We start from the raw sequence: 14617 nt of genomic DNA on the forward strand, positions 1-14617 counted from the left end.
CCCAAGAGTGTGAGTAAAATATGCCAATAATGCATGGGGGTAACATTAAGTTGTTCCAGAAGTCTTCCCAGTCCGATTACACTTAGATAGGTGGATATTTATGTAGATACCCTCAAACGTATGAAGCTTTACAATGGAAAACACCACTATTTGAGGATTTCATTCTTAGAGCCGTAAATAGATGGTTCCTTGTTTTCACAGTTGCAAAGGTATGAGGTCAAACTTTTCTAATTATTTGAATAGATACATGGAGCTGTTAGCCTACAGAGATTAAGTGCCGATCGTATTGATTTATGTTAGCGTAACCGAAACTTATTACAGAATATTGCTGGAAAGATGTGGAATGTGTTACCTTAAAATTTGCAACACGAGTGGTAAAATAATTGATGATGATTTGTTTCTTTCCAAGTTAACATGTTATAAAGGTTAGCCATTATTACCCGAACAACACAATCACCCAAGGTCCTCGCTAAAAGCGGAATCAGATAACATTACCAGGAATTGAAAATCAGCGCATGTAGCAAATAATCGTAAGAAATGATTATTGCAAAAGCCCTAGATTACGCGGTTTTATAAGACTTAAAGTCATTAATAGCCAAATTTACGTGTATTTAATTCAAATATTGGTATTGTCGTCACCGTGTAGCTCAATTAGCACTATGGTGTGCCGTTGATACTGTGAGAGCAAGCGGGTATAGGCTCAGATCTTCCACACTAGTCCGTAGCATTTGCGAAAGAAAGCAGCTCCCCCACCTTGAATCTTGAGATCTATCTGAGGCCCTCAAAGAATGGTTTATTTAATGTTCGTTGCCTAGCTCTAGATAGAGCTGGGCGATCGCAAAAGAAGTGGTTGGAGATTTCTCCCTCCGCTCAGCAGGCTATGCCGAATTTGCTAACAAAACTGGCCCTATAGACCAGTAATAATAATAATCGTTGGCGCAACAATCCATATTGGATCAGGGCCTTGAAGTGTGTTAGAGCACTTCATTCAAGACCGTAACGGTACACTACAGAACACTGTATGAGGCAATGTGGTCAGCATTGCGCTCGCCCGAGATTATTACCCTGATTTGAGTCAGGTACTCATTCACAGCTGAGTCGACTGGTGTCCGACGGCAAGTCACGATGCAAATCCCACTGCCGCCAGTGAGATTTGAACCGCGTCCCTCCGTACGTCAGCCCAACGCTCTAACCACGGAGCTATCCGGACAGCTAGATAGATAGATAGACCAGTGCGTCGGGCAAATTGCGTAACATTGTCAACATTTGCACGCGTCTGGTTCGAAGCGAACCGAATGCTCCTTGACTTAGCGCTGGTAGTGAAGCGTCGCAGCACGCTGACCAATCTGCGGAGAGCGCACGACTAGGCTATACTGTCTGCATCCGAATAAAACTTCCGCATCGACTTCACAGGCCATATTTCATTCGTCGCTGAAGAATGCTGGATCACAGCCCTGCACCACAGCGCCAGCCTTTTACTCTACCCTAGTCGGTAAATTTACATCAAAGTTCCTCGTGGAGTTCACTTAGAGTGTTGAATGGGGAATGCCCTGAGGTCCCGAGATACTTCGTCCAGGATGTTACTATGGCCGTAGGGCTTCGCTACTCACCATCCGGACTCACGTAGCTCGACAATACTGCACGCTGCAACGTATTTTATATAGAAGTCAAAAAGCGGATGTGTAGGAGTTCATTGAGAGCATATGTCAGGCAAGACTGCAGGCCCCTACTAGGACCTGCATGCGCGCTTATTTGAATCCTGTGAAGTTTCGTTCTTTTGTAGCTTTTACTTGGCGCCTGTCACCGCATAATAGAACCGTGCCTTAGGTCCTCGGCTGGAGAGAGAGTTTTATGTTCAATCTCCACTTAAGCTCATTACGCAACATTACCCCTGATATTTAACATTGGAGGAAAGAGCCAATTTTCGTTCATTTAGCTGCGGGTGGTAAAATTGCCTTGGTGGTGAATAGCATCAGTTACGGTTTGGTGGAATTTGTACAGGTCCAACTTTCCCAACGCTCCTTCCATGATGCCACTCATTACGGAAGGAAATAACCCTGAAACCAATTTCACCAAGTCGTACTGTCAAATAAGCGAAAAATTTCGTCCATCACTATTAACCAGAACACCGAAGAGATGGGGCCACTCTGGCGCGTATCTCTGCTGATAGCTCTGGTCAAGTGTCTACCCCCTAATCAAACTGGATTATCCTAGTTCTTAGCCATATTATCAAAAGCCCACCCCTACAATCCTATCCTGGTCAAAGCTTCCTTGATGATGTTGGCAATATCGTTGTTGAATGCTCCCTTTTTATACTGAAAGGCAGCTAGAATGTAATGGTTGGACCGTACTGACCGCTGAAAGCTATTAATTTTCTCATAGAGTGCGGTTTCTGGGAATCCACCGTTGAGATGGGCGTGCTGAAATTTGGAGAATAGTGTTCTCTTCATGATTGTCCCTACGTAGATGTCCAGGACGCGCTGAGTTCTTTGGATAGAATCTTACTAAGTTTTGCAGCTTCTCTGGTGCTTTCAACGTTCTAAAAATAATCCGACCAGGACCGCCTCTTGACAGTCTTCATAGACAACTTGTGCTTTTTCAGGTAGTCCTTGTATGGCTGCTAAATTTGGGGTTACAGCTGGTGTTCAAGATCTCCTTAGTCAGCTTTCTGAGGCTCGACAGAGCTTCATTCCACCAAGGTGAGACTACCTCCCTTATGCATTTAGCAGGATGAAAGACTTTTAAAGCGGTTTCAAATGCCTTTTTCAGATTCCCGACCTTTAACTCCAGTCGGCCTGTCCTAAAAATCTTACCAATTTGCACACCGAAAAGTTCTTGACAGCATGACGAAACTTCCTCCTCGATCCTCCTGAGGTTGTGGAGCGGCAGGATTCGCGGCATTCGAAATTTATTTCGAATGTTACGAATACGAACGGATAGATGGCGCACCGAAACTCTCAACGTTCTTTTTTTTTGGTATTTTTCGCTCGTGCGGACATTTGTGGGTGCGACCTACCGTGTCAACTTAGGGCTTAGAGAAATTCAGTATCGCCATATTAGATTGCCCCAGTGTCGCTGCAGGTCCGGAACGAAGAAGCTCTCGCACTCAGGCTCTGTCTGTTGTCAGCTGTCAAAAGCCTCCCTTAGCCAATTCACGGAAAACACTTCATCAACAGATTTTCCCCAGGGTATCGCTTGAAGATCAATAAAACGACGCCGATTATCGTCGATGATCGAAACGGCCATGGGATCCTCTCGAACTTAAGTTATCTGCCAACCCAGCAAAAGAATTATCGCCGCGATCACAGTGAATACGTAGTTTTGATATTCTGATGGAATAGTCTCATCAAAATTCACTTTTTTATGTGCAGCAACGCTCAAACATTCTGCTTATTATCAAAACAAATCGATTCGACCATCTCTGCTATATGGAAATAACCGCACGCGGGTCGTCTGCTTTGATTTAGGATATGCGCACTTGACAGGCACTCGCCGTGTGGAAATTAAAATTCGGGGTCACCACTTTAGGTATTTACCTATTTATTTTTAATTTTATTTCAACTTCAAATACTAAATAAATAAATAAATAAATAATAAATAATAAATAAATAAATTTTTGTAAAAGGAGACTTCGAGCGTACAGTCGGACTGTTCGCGGTCACAGTTGGAGCCAGAAGAGACCGGTTCGTCTCCATGCGGTCCTTTTCCCCCAACCAACGGCACATTCTCACCGCTAGCTCTCCACTCCCGTGGCGAGTTCTAAAAAAAAACGTGGAGGGTTTCGGTGCGCCATCTATCCGCTCATATTCGTAACATTCGAAATAAATTTCGAATGCCGCGAATCCTGCCGCGCCACAAGGTCTTGAGGATTGAAGGCTTCTACAGCGAGATCGCAATTGAAAAGTATCCAACTATGACCTAAGAAGGGTCTCACTCTGATATTAACGATTATTGAGCTGGTCCACACATCCCGTTATCACCCGTCAGCGCCACACTTAAGCGACTTCTCACTACGTCGCCGAAGGTTTTCGCAGTTCGTGTTTGGCTGGCTGGCTTTTGATGCTTACCTGTTTGCAGAGGTTGTTTGGCGTCTGATATCTTGCACATTTTGCTCTTTCACTTGTTTCCCAAACGTTTGTGGTTATGTTCTTCGACAATCACCAACCTTTTAAGCTTTATTTTTCGTAATCTTGTTTAGAATATGTATGGCCTTCTGGCACTGGCTCCTTCAGTTGCTTGTCTTCCGATGATGGGTTTTTTTATTCTCACTAAATTGGAATTCCTAGCTTGGTCCCACGAGTAGTCCAGGAAAAATGCCTACCCTGGCTAAATCAGCAACCAGGGTAAGGGTATTATTTGAAACTAAAGGTGCCCAAGGTATTCAGAGTCCCCATGTGAAAAACCAAGCTTCCATTTGGTCACGTAGCCCTCGGCGTATGCTGTTCACCCTTGGCTTAACACTTTTTCTAGTGCAGGGCTCATCCCCCAACCAGATCTGTTTGCTCCTGATCAACAGGCAAACAGATTCTCGTTGGTTGGGTGAGCCTACTCCCACTTCAGTTTAACAGACTCTTAGCCCATCCAAATACGGTTTCCTGCATCCACCGCGAGGAAGTCGTGTGAGGACTTTCCGAATTATGCAAACTTATCCTAAAGCATAATGAAACCATATCCGCTTTAATTACAGAATTAATTACCAATGGTTGGACGACAGTTACCGACCGCCCAAAATGCAAACGACTTTATAGTAAGCTCTGTATTCTAACAATATGTTGCCAAAAACGAGTTATATACTATAACATAAAGGCTGTCTCGGAGGATTACGAGCACGCAGTGGGGTGATTAGCGTATAGTTAATTTTGCAAAGAGTCGCGATCTTGAACTTGTAAGTATATGGTCTCATCCACTTACATTTTATAGTGAGAATAATAAAACCCAAGTTAGCATTTTATCATTGTCACTCCCTGGAAAGCCGATCCCTATAAGACCATCACACCTCGATGTCAGCTATCTTGCGAATTTTGCCACCATCTATCTGATAACGACAAAAGAGATTTGTATCGAATGTTAAAAGATGACATGAGGTACATAAGATGTTGCGTTGGTGACAACAATGGTACTTTGCTTGCCGATTTACGCGCCGCCAAGAACAGATGGACGGAATATTGTGAGCGGACATCAACGGAAGGATTTGCTCATGCCCATTTCCAAAAGCACTGTCAATATTAAGAGCACTTACAACTGTCAGTGCTGTAGAAGTCGACGCAGCAATCAAACAAATGAGATCGGGGAAAATAACAAGGACTGATGACAATAAAACTGAGCTCTGGAAAACAACAAGCTTAGATTGAACACTCCGGCACAATGAGTTCTTCGAGAGAATTATAAGAAAGGCAGTTCAGTAGAGTTTTTAAATTACCGTCCCATACCGTAAAGTATTTACGACGCATTATTTACAAACGTATTTGCTACATAGATCAAATTACCTTGAATCAGGTCGGGTTTATCAAGAAATATGGAACTTCTAACGCACTACATATTGTATTTTTGCATTATGAAAGGGCATTTGACACTGTGTCACGCAGGCGCACGTGGTATGTTCTGCGGCAACAGCTAGTGTCAAAGAAACTTTTCAATTTCTTTAAATTGCTCAGCCCCGATCCGAAAAGTAAAGTTGAGAATCGTAGGTTCATCGATATTGCTCCGTGTTTCCATCGGTGTTTATCAGAGAAGCGCCCCCTCACCACTGGCCTTTGTTCTTGTTAGGAACGCTGTGACACCAAACATTCAATGACAAGCGGCTTGGGAACTATCCTATGTAGACGATGTTTTCCAAGCGTCTTATTCATTATTATGTCAGTAACCTGTCAAAAACTGAACGATTAAATATTTCGGATTAATACTGTCAGCTAATGGCAAATTGTATTAAGGATGGTTTGAGTTAGGAGGTAGTTTGTGCGCCGAAGTCTTAAAATGAAAGATTCCCTTTCAAGATATTTTTCGTTTTTACTGGCTAAAAGTATTTGGTAATATATACAAATATGTATTTCGGGGACCAACTTCAGTGTTGTTTCTACTAAACAGATGAAACACTGAAGAAGGGGACAGTTGGTCCCTGAAATACGTAACAAATACCCTTAACCAATAACAAGGAAAAATATTTTGAAAGACAATCTGTGTTAAGGAATTGCGCCACTTGAATGGAGTTGCGCTCCACAAATGGCGTCCCTTATGATCGATGCATCAAGGGAAGCCTCAACTTACAAGAGTACTGTCCGCCGTGTGGCACTCTAGGGTTGTGAGTTCTGGTCATGTTCCCTTGGACCAGTGGCGTAACCCGCTCTGATCACATCTCAAATGATGACATCTATGATCGACATGGGGTTATTCCGATTGCAACCGGCAAAGACGAGTCGACCTCGCATCAAAACAGGATATAGAATGAAGAAGAAGAATAATAATAAATGCGTGACAATCTATTTTCGATCTAGGTCTTGAAGAGTAGAATAACCAATGTAGTCAGGAATTATTCCTCTTTTTCATAGCTGAGTCAACTCATTCTGCCAGTTATAAAATTTAAACCACCACGTTGTGTTGCGACAACTTGGTGCACTATCCATTAAGGTAGATTCGTCATTCCAATGGAGAATACTTAAATTATTATGAAAATTGCATCCGCGACTCTTGCGGTGTGAACAACTGTTCAGATAAAACGAAAACTAGAAGGTTAGTGAATTTTTAAATTTAAGAGGCTAACTCTGGTATCGAGCATCATACCATAAAGTAGAAATTCTGAGGAAAAGGGCACCGAAAAGGCCGAAAAGTTTTCATATGGTGATATTCTCCGGAATTAAGCATTCATTTACCGACTCTTTGGAGTATTTTACATTAAGATTTTATCATTCTGCTTTGATTTTGTAGACTGAATCACTGCAAGCAAAATCAGAAGTTACCAATAATATTTTCACCTAAACGAGAAAACTGCTTTTCCGTCAAGGTATTCAGAGTCCCTACACCCACACTAAACATGCCAAATGTTCTCAATTCTCGTTTGAATGAAAATATAGTGCGAACGTTCGCTATACATAGTTATTTGAAAGCAAATTTTACCCCTACTTTTGGAATCAGCGAATATTTTTTAGATATTAAACTGGAGCAAGCCTGATAATTCGCCTAAGTGTCCGACTCAAGTGGTTTGAGCGCTGGACGCCGGATACAAGTCGACTCAGCCATGAATGGATACCTGAGTTAAACCAGGGTAATAATCTCGGGCGAATGCAATACTGACCACATTGCCTCCCTCAGTGTACTACTGTACTATAGTGTACCGTTACAGTTGCTCTAACACACTTCAAGGCTCTGATCCAATATTGATTGTTGGGCCGACGATTATTATTAAATTGCCCTAAAATCTAGCAACTTATTCTCAGATTCGATTTTTAGATTGTGTTTGAAAATCAACACCAAACACGACCGGATCCGTTCATGAAAAGCCTAACAATCATATGATCTTCCCGAATATATAGGCCGTCACGCAGCTAACACATGTGGCACTCAACCATGCACTTTCAGATGTGCGGAGATCCGGAAAAAAGCTGAGAAAAACCCAGGCAGCCAATCACTTCCAAAAAAATCAAAAAGACTTGTCAGTCACTTTGAGATCTTCGACCACAGATTGGGGAACGTTGTCGTTTGGAGGCCTTCGGGCAGTTAGACATCATTTTTACTAACGGTAGTCAGGTTAATACAAGTCGGAAAGGGAAATTCGGTTCGGTTGCGAACTTGACCTGTGATAGTCAGTCAGTGAACACTACACCCACAGCGACTACCAGGCAATCGTCTCCGACCTGAAGAATGGGCCAAGCAGTTGGGGACCTGCACTTTCAAGTGCATTACGACGGCATCCGATTCGTCAACGCCATGAAGTTAAACTTTCTCAGCAAAAGGCTTAACTGCTGCTGGAGCAGTCTGTCTGATCTTCGGTCGGCTTGTTATCGACTAGACGAGCGACTCAGAGAGCAATGAATTGAGCTGACCAGGAAGTAAAGGAGCGAAAAAACCTTAAACTGGCTACACTGAGAAGCAGGACGGACTGCTTCAAACGACTCTGCGCAGAGGTGGTAAAGCGCCTACAGAGATTCAGTGGAGAGAATAATTTATAACAGATTACTACCTGCGGCGCAGGGTCTTAGAAACTAGGCATACAATCAATTCGCCTCTCAAATAGGCTGAAAGTGCCATGCAAAACGAAACGATAGTACTAGCAGGTATTGCGTGGTCGTTACCCTTAATGCGGAAATACATTCCACTCAATGAATTGGGACCTAATAAAGATGTCCCTGGGTACGATTAGCTGCGCTTGTTGACAGCTAGCTAGGAAAAAGACTTTAGAACGATACAGGTGCAGGTGTTCCACGAGGCTTTATACTACGATGACTATTGTGGAATATCATGTATAACGACACCCTCAAAGTTGGAGTCGCAGGAAAGGCGAAGATAGTGGGTCGCGCCGTTGCCTTAGCGGTGATTGTTTTTACAAAGCATCTCGCGGATTCATCTTCGAAGCAAACACTACCTGGTTGAACGTGAAGCAGCATTTGCAACATGGTTGCCTTAACGCACCTAAGGTCACCAGGGTCGTGGCAAGGGTGATGCTAAATGTTGGGGGAATGAAATCTCTGACAGAGGGTGGGAGCTATTTAATTCTACCCATTTAGAGGCACAGTAACGTAGTCCAAGCTAATGTTTATATACGTGGCTGCATAGGGCGAAATAGTATTCAGTGATAATTTCAACATTTGACTAGAGTAACGTTCATATGAATTCATCTTTTCCGGGGAATATATTATAGAAACATTTGTTTGTGTAATCGTGCTGTAGTGAAGCTGTTCGTTTTTTGTCCTATGGTGGGTACATTAAGACTTCTTTTCATAAACTGTAAAAAACATTTTCCAAAAATAATACTCCTCAATTTTTTCAATACTTCATTCACTTTGGTGAACATAAAAGCTCACGTTCATCTTCGCAAAGATCCTTTAGGCAAATGTTCTCACAAAAGTCATACAAGCTCAAAGATAATGTGTTTGCATTCTTTTATTTGCCTGTACTGCTTTTTATGCCTGGCTTTAAACTCGGAAAGGAATTTTTTGTATACATAAATGAATATATTTCCTTCCTTCGTTACCTTTGCGAGGAGGAATTTTAAGTTCTTCATTTTTGGAGGAGGAAACTACATCCCACCAGGTGGTCTTTTATTGTCGCCGTAGGCCAGAAATATGTCTACTTCCTAAGAAACCAACACACAATTTTCTAGAAACTAGAACTTGCAGATGTGAAAAGTGGTCTAAGTTGAAAATGTTTATGTCGAATTTTCATCTCGATTTTATTCATAAAACAGGACAACAAAAATATAACTTTCCAACTCACTTAACAAACGCATATTTTCATTGTTTTTTCTCCCATTTGCGCGTAGGAAGGACAATGAAATACGGCAAAAAATTTCATAGCCAAGATATTACTTGACACCAACCATGTCACTAGAGCGTTAGGAAATTCAATTTCAGCACGAGCGCTCTATTGCTGTAGAAATGTGTAGTCAAGGCCGATTATGTTGCAGAAAATATGCTACATACGGACAGAGCTTTCTACGAGCATAGATGTTAAAAATGTGGGGATGAGCATAGAAGGGACCAGTATTAGAATAGAAATGAATATATCCGTCCTAATATGATAGTTGGTAACAGCACAGGCAACCAGCTACTCATAAAGGAGAATTTCACATCCCAATTGGACGTGATTCTCTTGAGATAGAGAATTCAGTAGACCATTTTTTTGTGTCTTCTGTTCGATATGGTCATCGAATGTGTCTGGCATTTTCTACCCTGATTGAAAAAAAAAGCCTACCAAAGCCTTCATCTACTTAAAAAAACCGTAAAAAACACTTTACTCAAATGAATACTCCAATGTGAGAACTTAAATATCACAGAAAGGGGAAAAAGATATAAATTAAATAAGCCGTTCAATTGTGTGCTTAACCATAATATCGTCGGGGCTAATTGCGGTTAACAGCAATAATAAATTTACGGCTGTTAGAAAAAGCAGGAAGTACAGGGTGCGGCAGCATAACTTCCTTTTTTAAAATGCGCGCCACTCAGTTAGTTGATGTCATAGCGGAGCGCTAGTGGTCTCGTTCAAGAGGGGATACTGTAAAGTTTTGTCCCGACATGGTTCAGTCGCTATCATGCGTTGGAATAGTGAGGATCGTGCCTTTGCCGTTGAGGATGCTCGGTTATTGCAACACAGCGTGCATTTCGGAATCGCTTTAATTTAGCCCCGTTGGCTCCCGTCCCAGACGGCAAATCAATTGTTACAGGGGTCGCTACATTCAGACAAACTGCAAGTGCGACAAAAGGAAGAACTGGAGTCCCTCGGCCCGTTAGATCACCTGAGAACATTGAAGCACTGAGAGCGTCAATGTTGCGATCGCCACGGCATTCTGCGCGCAAACACGCATCTGCCCTTGGACTATCCGATCGTTCTGTGAGAAGAATTCTTCGTGATGATCTTCATTTTCATCCCTATAAGATGGCAATAGTGCAGGAACTTTCAGAACGTGACTTCAATTCTCGGATGAACGCGTGTGACCTTCTTCTTGATGTCATTCCCGAGGGTGCTATTGTTTTTTTTAGCGATGAAGCCCATTTTCATTTGTGTGGGTCGGTTAACAAACAAAACATGCACTACTGGGCTGACACCAACCCTCGAGAATTGCATCAAAAGCCTTTGCATTCACCCAAAGTCACAGTGTGGTGTGCAATTTCCTCAGCTGGAATTATTGGTCCCTGGTTTTTTGAGGAAAATGAGGTTACAGTAACAGTGAATTCGGACCGGTATGTAAACATGCTACAGAATTTTTTTTTCCCACGGCTAGAAAATTTGGATTTGGGGTACACTTGGTTCCAACAAGACGGTGCAACAGCACACACTTCAAGAGCATCGATGGCTGTTTTGAGGGAACACTTTCCAGAGCGTCTTATCTCAATTAGAGGCGATTTGGAATGGCCGGCACGCTCTCCCGATCTGTCCCCTTGTGATTTTTTTCTATGGGGTTTTTTGAAATCCCGTGTTTATGTGAACCGTTCTAGAACCCTACAAGATTTGAAGACCAACATCCAAGAAGAAATTGCCAACATAACACCTGCTATGCTAACAAGAGTCATGACAAACGCCAGAAATCAGTTTACGCAATGTATGGAGAATGGGGGACGTCACCTAACAGATTTGATCTTCAAAACAATGTAAATAAAAATTTTAGACATGTACCTACATTATAAAAAATAAATAAATATTTTTCGATGCATACAATAGTTTTTATTGAGTTTTGAAAAAAGGAAGTTATGCTGCCGCACCCTGTAGTTATGAGGTACATTTTTGCTTGTCTTATGATACCATCAGGGACGGGGGATTTCTATCTTATTAAAACGCATTGATATTGATTGATTGAGTCGCGGATAAAGACTTGACTAAAAATATTTCCTGGTTAATGGAAACGGCATCCAAAAGGTATTGAGATTTCTGGATTAATGTATTGGTGTGTCGACGACGCTGATATGGTTTTCTTGTGTGCGCTTTCCCATCTCATACGGCAAGCCATAAACCACTTTTCAATGCACATGCCCCCAACCACCATACTAATGCACTGCATCACATACACGGCACTATCACCAGACCTTAAGCAGGGAATTTTTCTTCCGCAATTACCGTCGCGGTCGAAGATGCGCAATGATGTAAAACCCCTCCCCTCCCCATAAAACTGCATTTAAACATCCCTCCATTAAGAAATTACATTTTGACTAATAACACAATGACAACTGCACTTAACTCAGCCATTTATCAGTCTGATCAGATTGCCAGATTTTATTTGACATTTTTTTATTCATCCGTCGATCAGTCATCGCTATAAACGATCATTGACCATGATTTTGTCATTTTTACTGATGCGGCACTGATAAAGTACTAATCGTGTAGGGTAGATCGTAGTACCTGTTAGGTTTTAGCTAAGTGGAAAGGCAAATCTAATCAAATCGGCAGCATTGCGGTCAGCAGTAGATTTAAATGCTGTCGTCTAAATGTGTCTAACAGAAGAGGAGGCCCCAGGGAGGTCATTATTTAATGGTCGCTTGCGTGTTGCATTTGAATCACCTCGCAAAGCGGGAGCCCTTTGATACTCGAACTTAACACGGCTCGCCTTGTTGATACGACTGTCGTTCGCAGCCGAAACAATATTTCTAACTAAACGGTAGACATATTGAGAAGCTCATCCGAGAATATTGATGAGCACTGAGGTATATACTGGTTTGTGTTTCCCTATGTGATGAGCATAACGCAGTTCTTCATTGGCTGTAGCATTGACTCGAGATATTTAAATCGCTCAGTATTGTCAATGGCAATAACTTGCCCTGAACTAAGTGATTCAAATATCTCGAGTCAATGCTATTAGCCAATGGAGAACTGCACAATAAAATTGCTTCACGCATTAACGCAACCTGGATGAAGTGGTGTTTCACAACTGGTATTCTTTATGATCGACGTATCAGCAAACGTCTCAAATCTAAAATTTACCGCAATGTCGTCCGTCTGTCGCTCTCTATATTTCTGAGTGTTGCCTGACTATAAAAGACAATGATCGACGTCTTGCGGTAATGAAGATGTTGCGTTGGACGAGTGGCGTGACACGTTTTGATCACATCCGAAATGAGGATATCCGCGATCGATATGGGGTTGCACCGATCGTGGAAAAACTGCGAGTGAAGCGTTTTCGATTGTATGGTCACGTAATTCGTACTAACGAGAATTCGCTTGCTAATATTGTTCTGAATATGAAAGTCAATGGTAAGCGACCAAAAGGCCAGCAGAAACAACGGTGGCTTGATACGCTGAATGGCGACTACATCCAGATCGGCCATTTGATCAAATAAAAGGGGTAAACCGTCATCCGAATTATTCTCCTTAATTATGACGTCATCATCTGTATGTATGGCGTAGGATGCGGTAAATACGCACGAAATGGATAAGTTTGACATATAACTTTGACACTGATAGTCGAATTTCCATAAAACTGGCATGTGTATTCACGAAACTGTCCTCTACGCCGGTGCAAAGCTTAGCACTCCTAGGATGAACTTAGGGGGGTTTTTCAGTCAATTTCGACAATCTAAACTCAAATGTTTCTATATAAGAAACACAGAAAACCCTTCGTACCTGTAACGTCCAGTTCGTTCGTGTGTAATTGACTAGACAACGTATAGTACGTCACTGATGACAAAATTCGATTTCTTGACATAGAAAACATAGGGTTGACAATGATTTTTAATTCGTTCGAGTGCATTCCCTCTAAAATCTTAGTTTTTGATAAATGTAAAATACCTCAAGCTTGAGTCCAAAGTCCAAATTGGTGGTAGTTTTCTAGGGGGTTGTTTTAAATTTGCTGTTTTGAATTTCTGTTAAGCATCCAATATAGGATTCTGAATTTCTTGTTGGTTTGATCCTTTTCAAACTTTTTATCCAGATGCAGATCAGAAATCTATCTAGGATTCTGATATAAACGCATGTTTAATACGAATTTATCAACAAGTGTGTAAGTAAGAAAGTATAGCAGAAAACTGAGCTGATCCCCTTCATGTTTGATTCACGCAAAATGAAGCCGTTGTAGTTCGAAATGCATTTTCTGCCTGTAGACATGGCTCCAGAACTTTCGGAATATTCCCAGATAAGATGTCACCATGCCAAACCTTAACAAAACTCTGTGTGCTATTCAAAAGAATGGCCGATTTTAAATTGGGCTTTTTTAAAAACACGATTTATTTTCTCGAAAAAGAGATGCACTTACACATCAGTTCTATGTCTACCGTAACGGAAATTTGCATATTGATTACGATTTTCTCCTGGGCTAGTCATGAAGTACTCGCCCGATTAAAATGATTATCAAGAGTTCAAATGAATGGGTAATAGAACTATAGGTCTGTGTGAAGTGACAGTTGTAGGACCTTGATCCTCCTTCGATCATTGATAGTCGGGGTACCTACCAACCAACCTTCGAGACGTAATATACTCTGAGCAAATGAACAGTAGCAAACTAAAAGATTTTTATAATTATTTTACCGCAATCATGTTATAACAAACCTTTTAGGATGATGCATTGCTGGGGTAAGCAAGGAGCGACTTCACATTTCCAGTCATACTCCAAGTTCAGTATCCGTCTAATAGCGGATTTGCTTTCTTTGAACTGCAATCTGTGGAAGAACCGGTAGTCGCTAAATTTTTGTGACCCCCCTAGAAGTAGGATATAAGAACCTGAGTAGTGACTTGACCAGGACATTGCTTACTAAATTACAATATGGAAATTATAGGCGAAGTGGTTCCTAGTATAGCCAATTTAAAGAAGGGGAAGAGACGATTCTGAATAATATATCCCTCGAAAAGTCTTTCTTCGACTAAGTGTCTGTACACTTTCCGTTTCTGAAAGACGTTCTCAGATTCACAAAAGCCTGCGAATCATGCGGGGAGGAGGCATTTCAGAGGACAGTACCATGGACACAATATATTAGACCTGAATGTT

At 41.7% G+C, this 14617-nt stretch overlaps 1 protein-coding gene across 1 annotated transcript in view; it reads right to left on the minus strand.

Annotated features, from left to right (window-relative positions):
- LOC119655796 (neuropeptide CCHamide-1 receptor-like) overlaps positions 1-14617 on the minus strand; it is a 725610-nt gene that overhangs the window by 461425 nt on the left and 249568 nt on the right. The gene's annotated exons all lie outside the window — the stretch shown is intronic.

The sequence above is a fragment of the Hermetia illucens genome, chromosome 4 (genome assembly GCF_905115235.1).
Source record: "Hermetia illucens chromosome 4, iHerIll2.2.curated.20191125, whole genome shotgun sequence".
NCBI classification, from domain to species: Eukaryota; Metazoa; Arthropoda; class Insecta; order Diptera; family Stratiomyidae; genus Hermetia; species Hermetia illucens.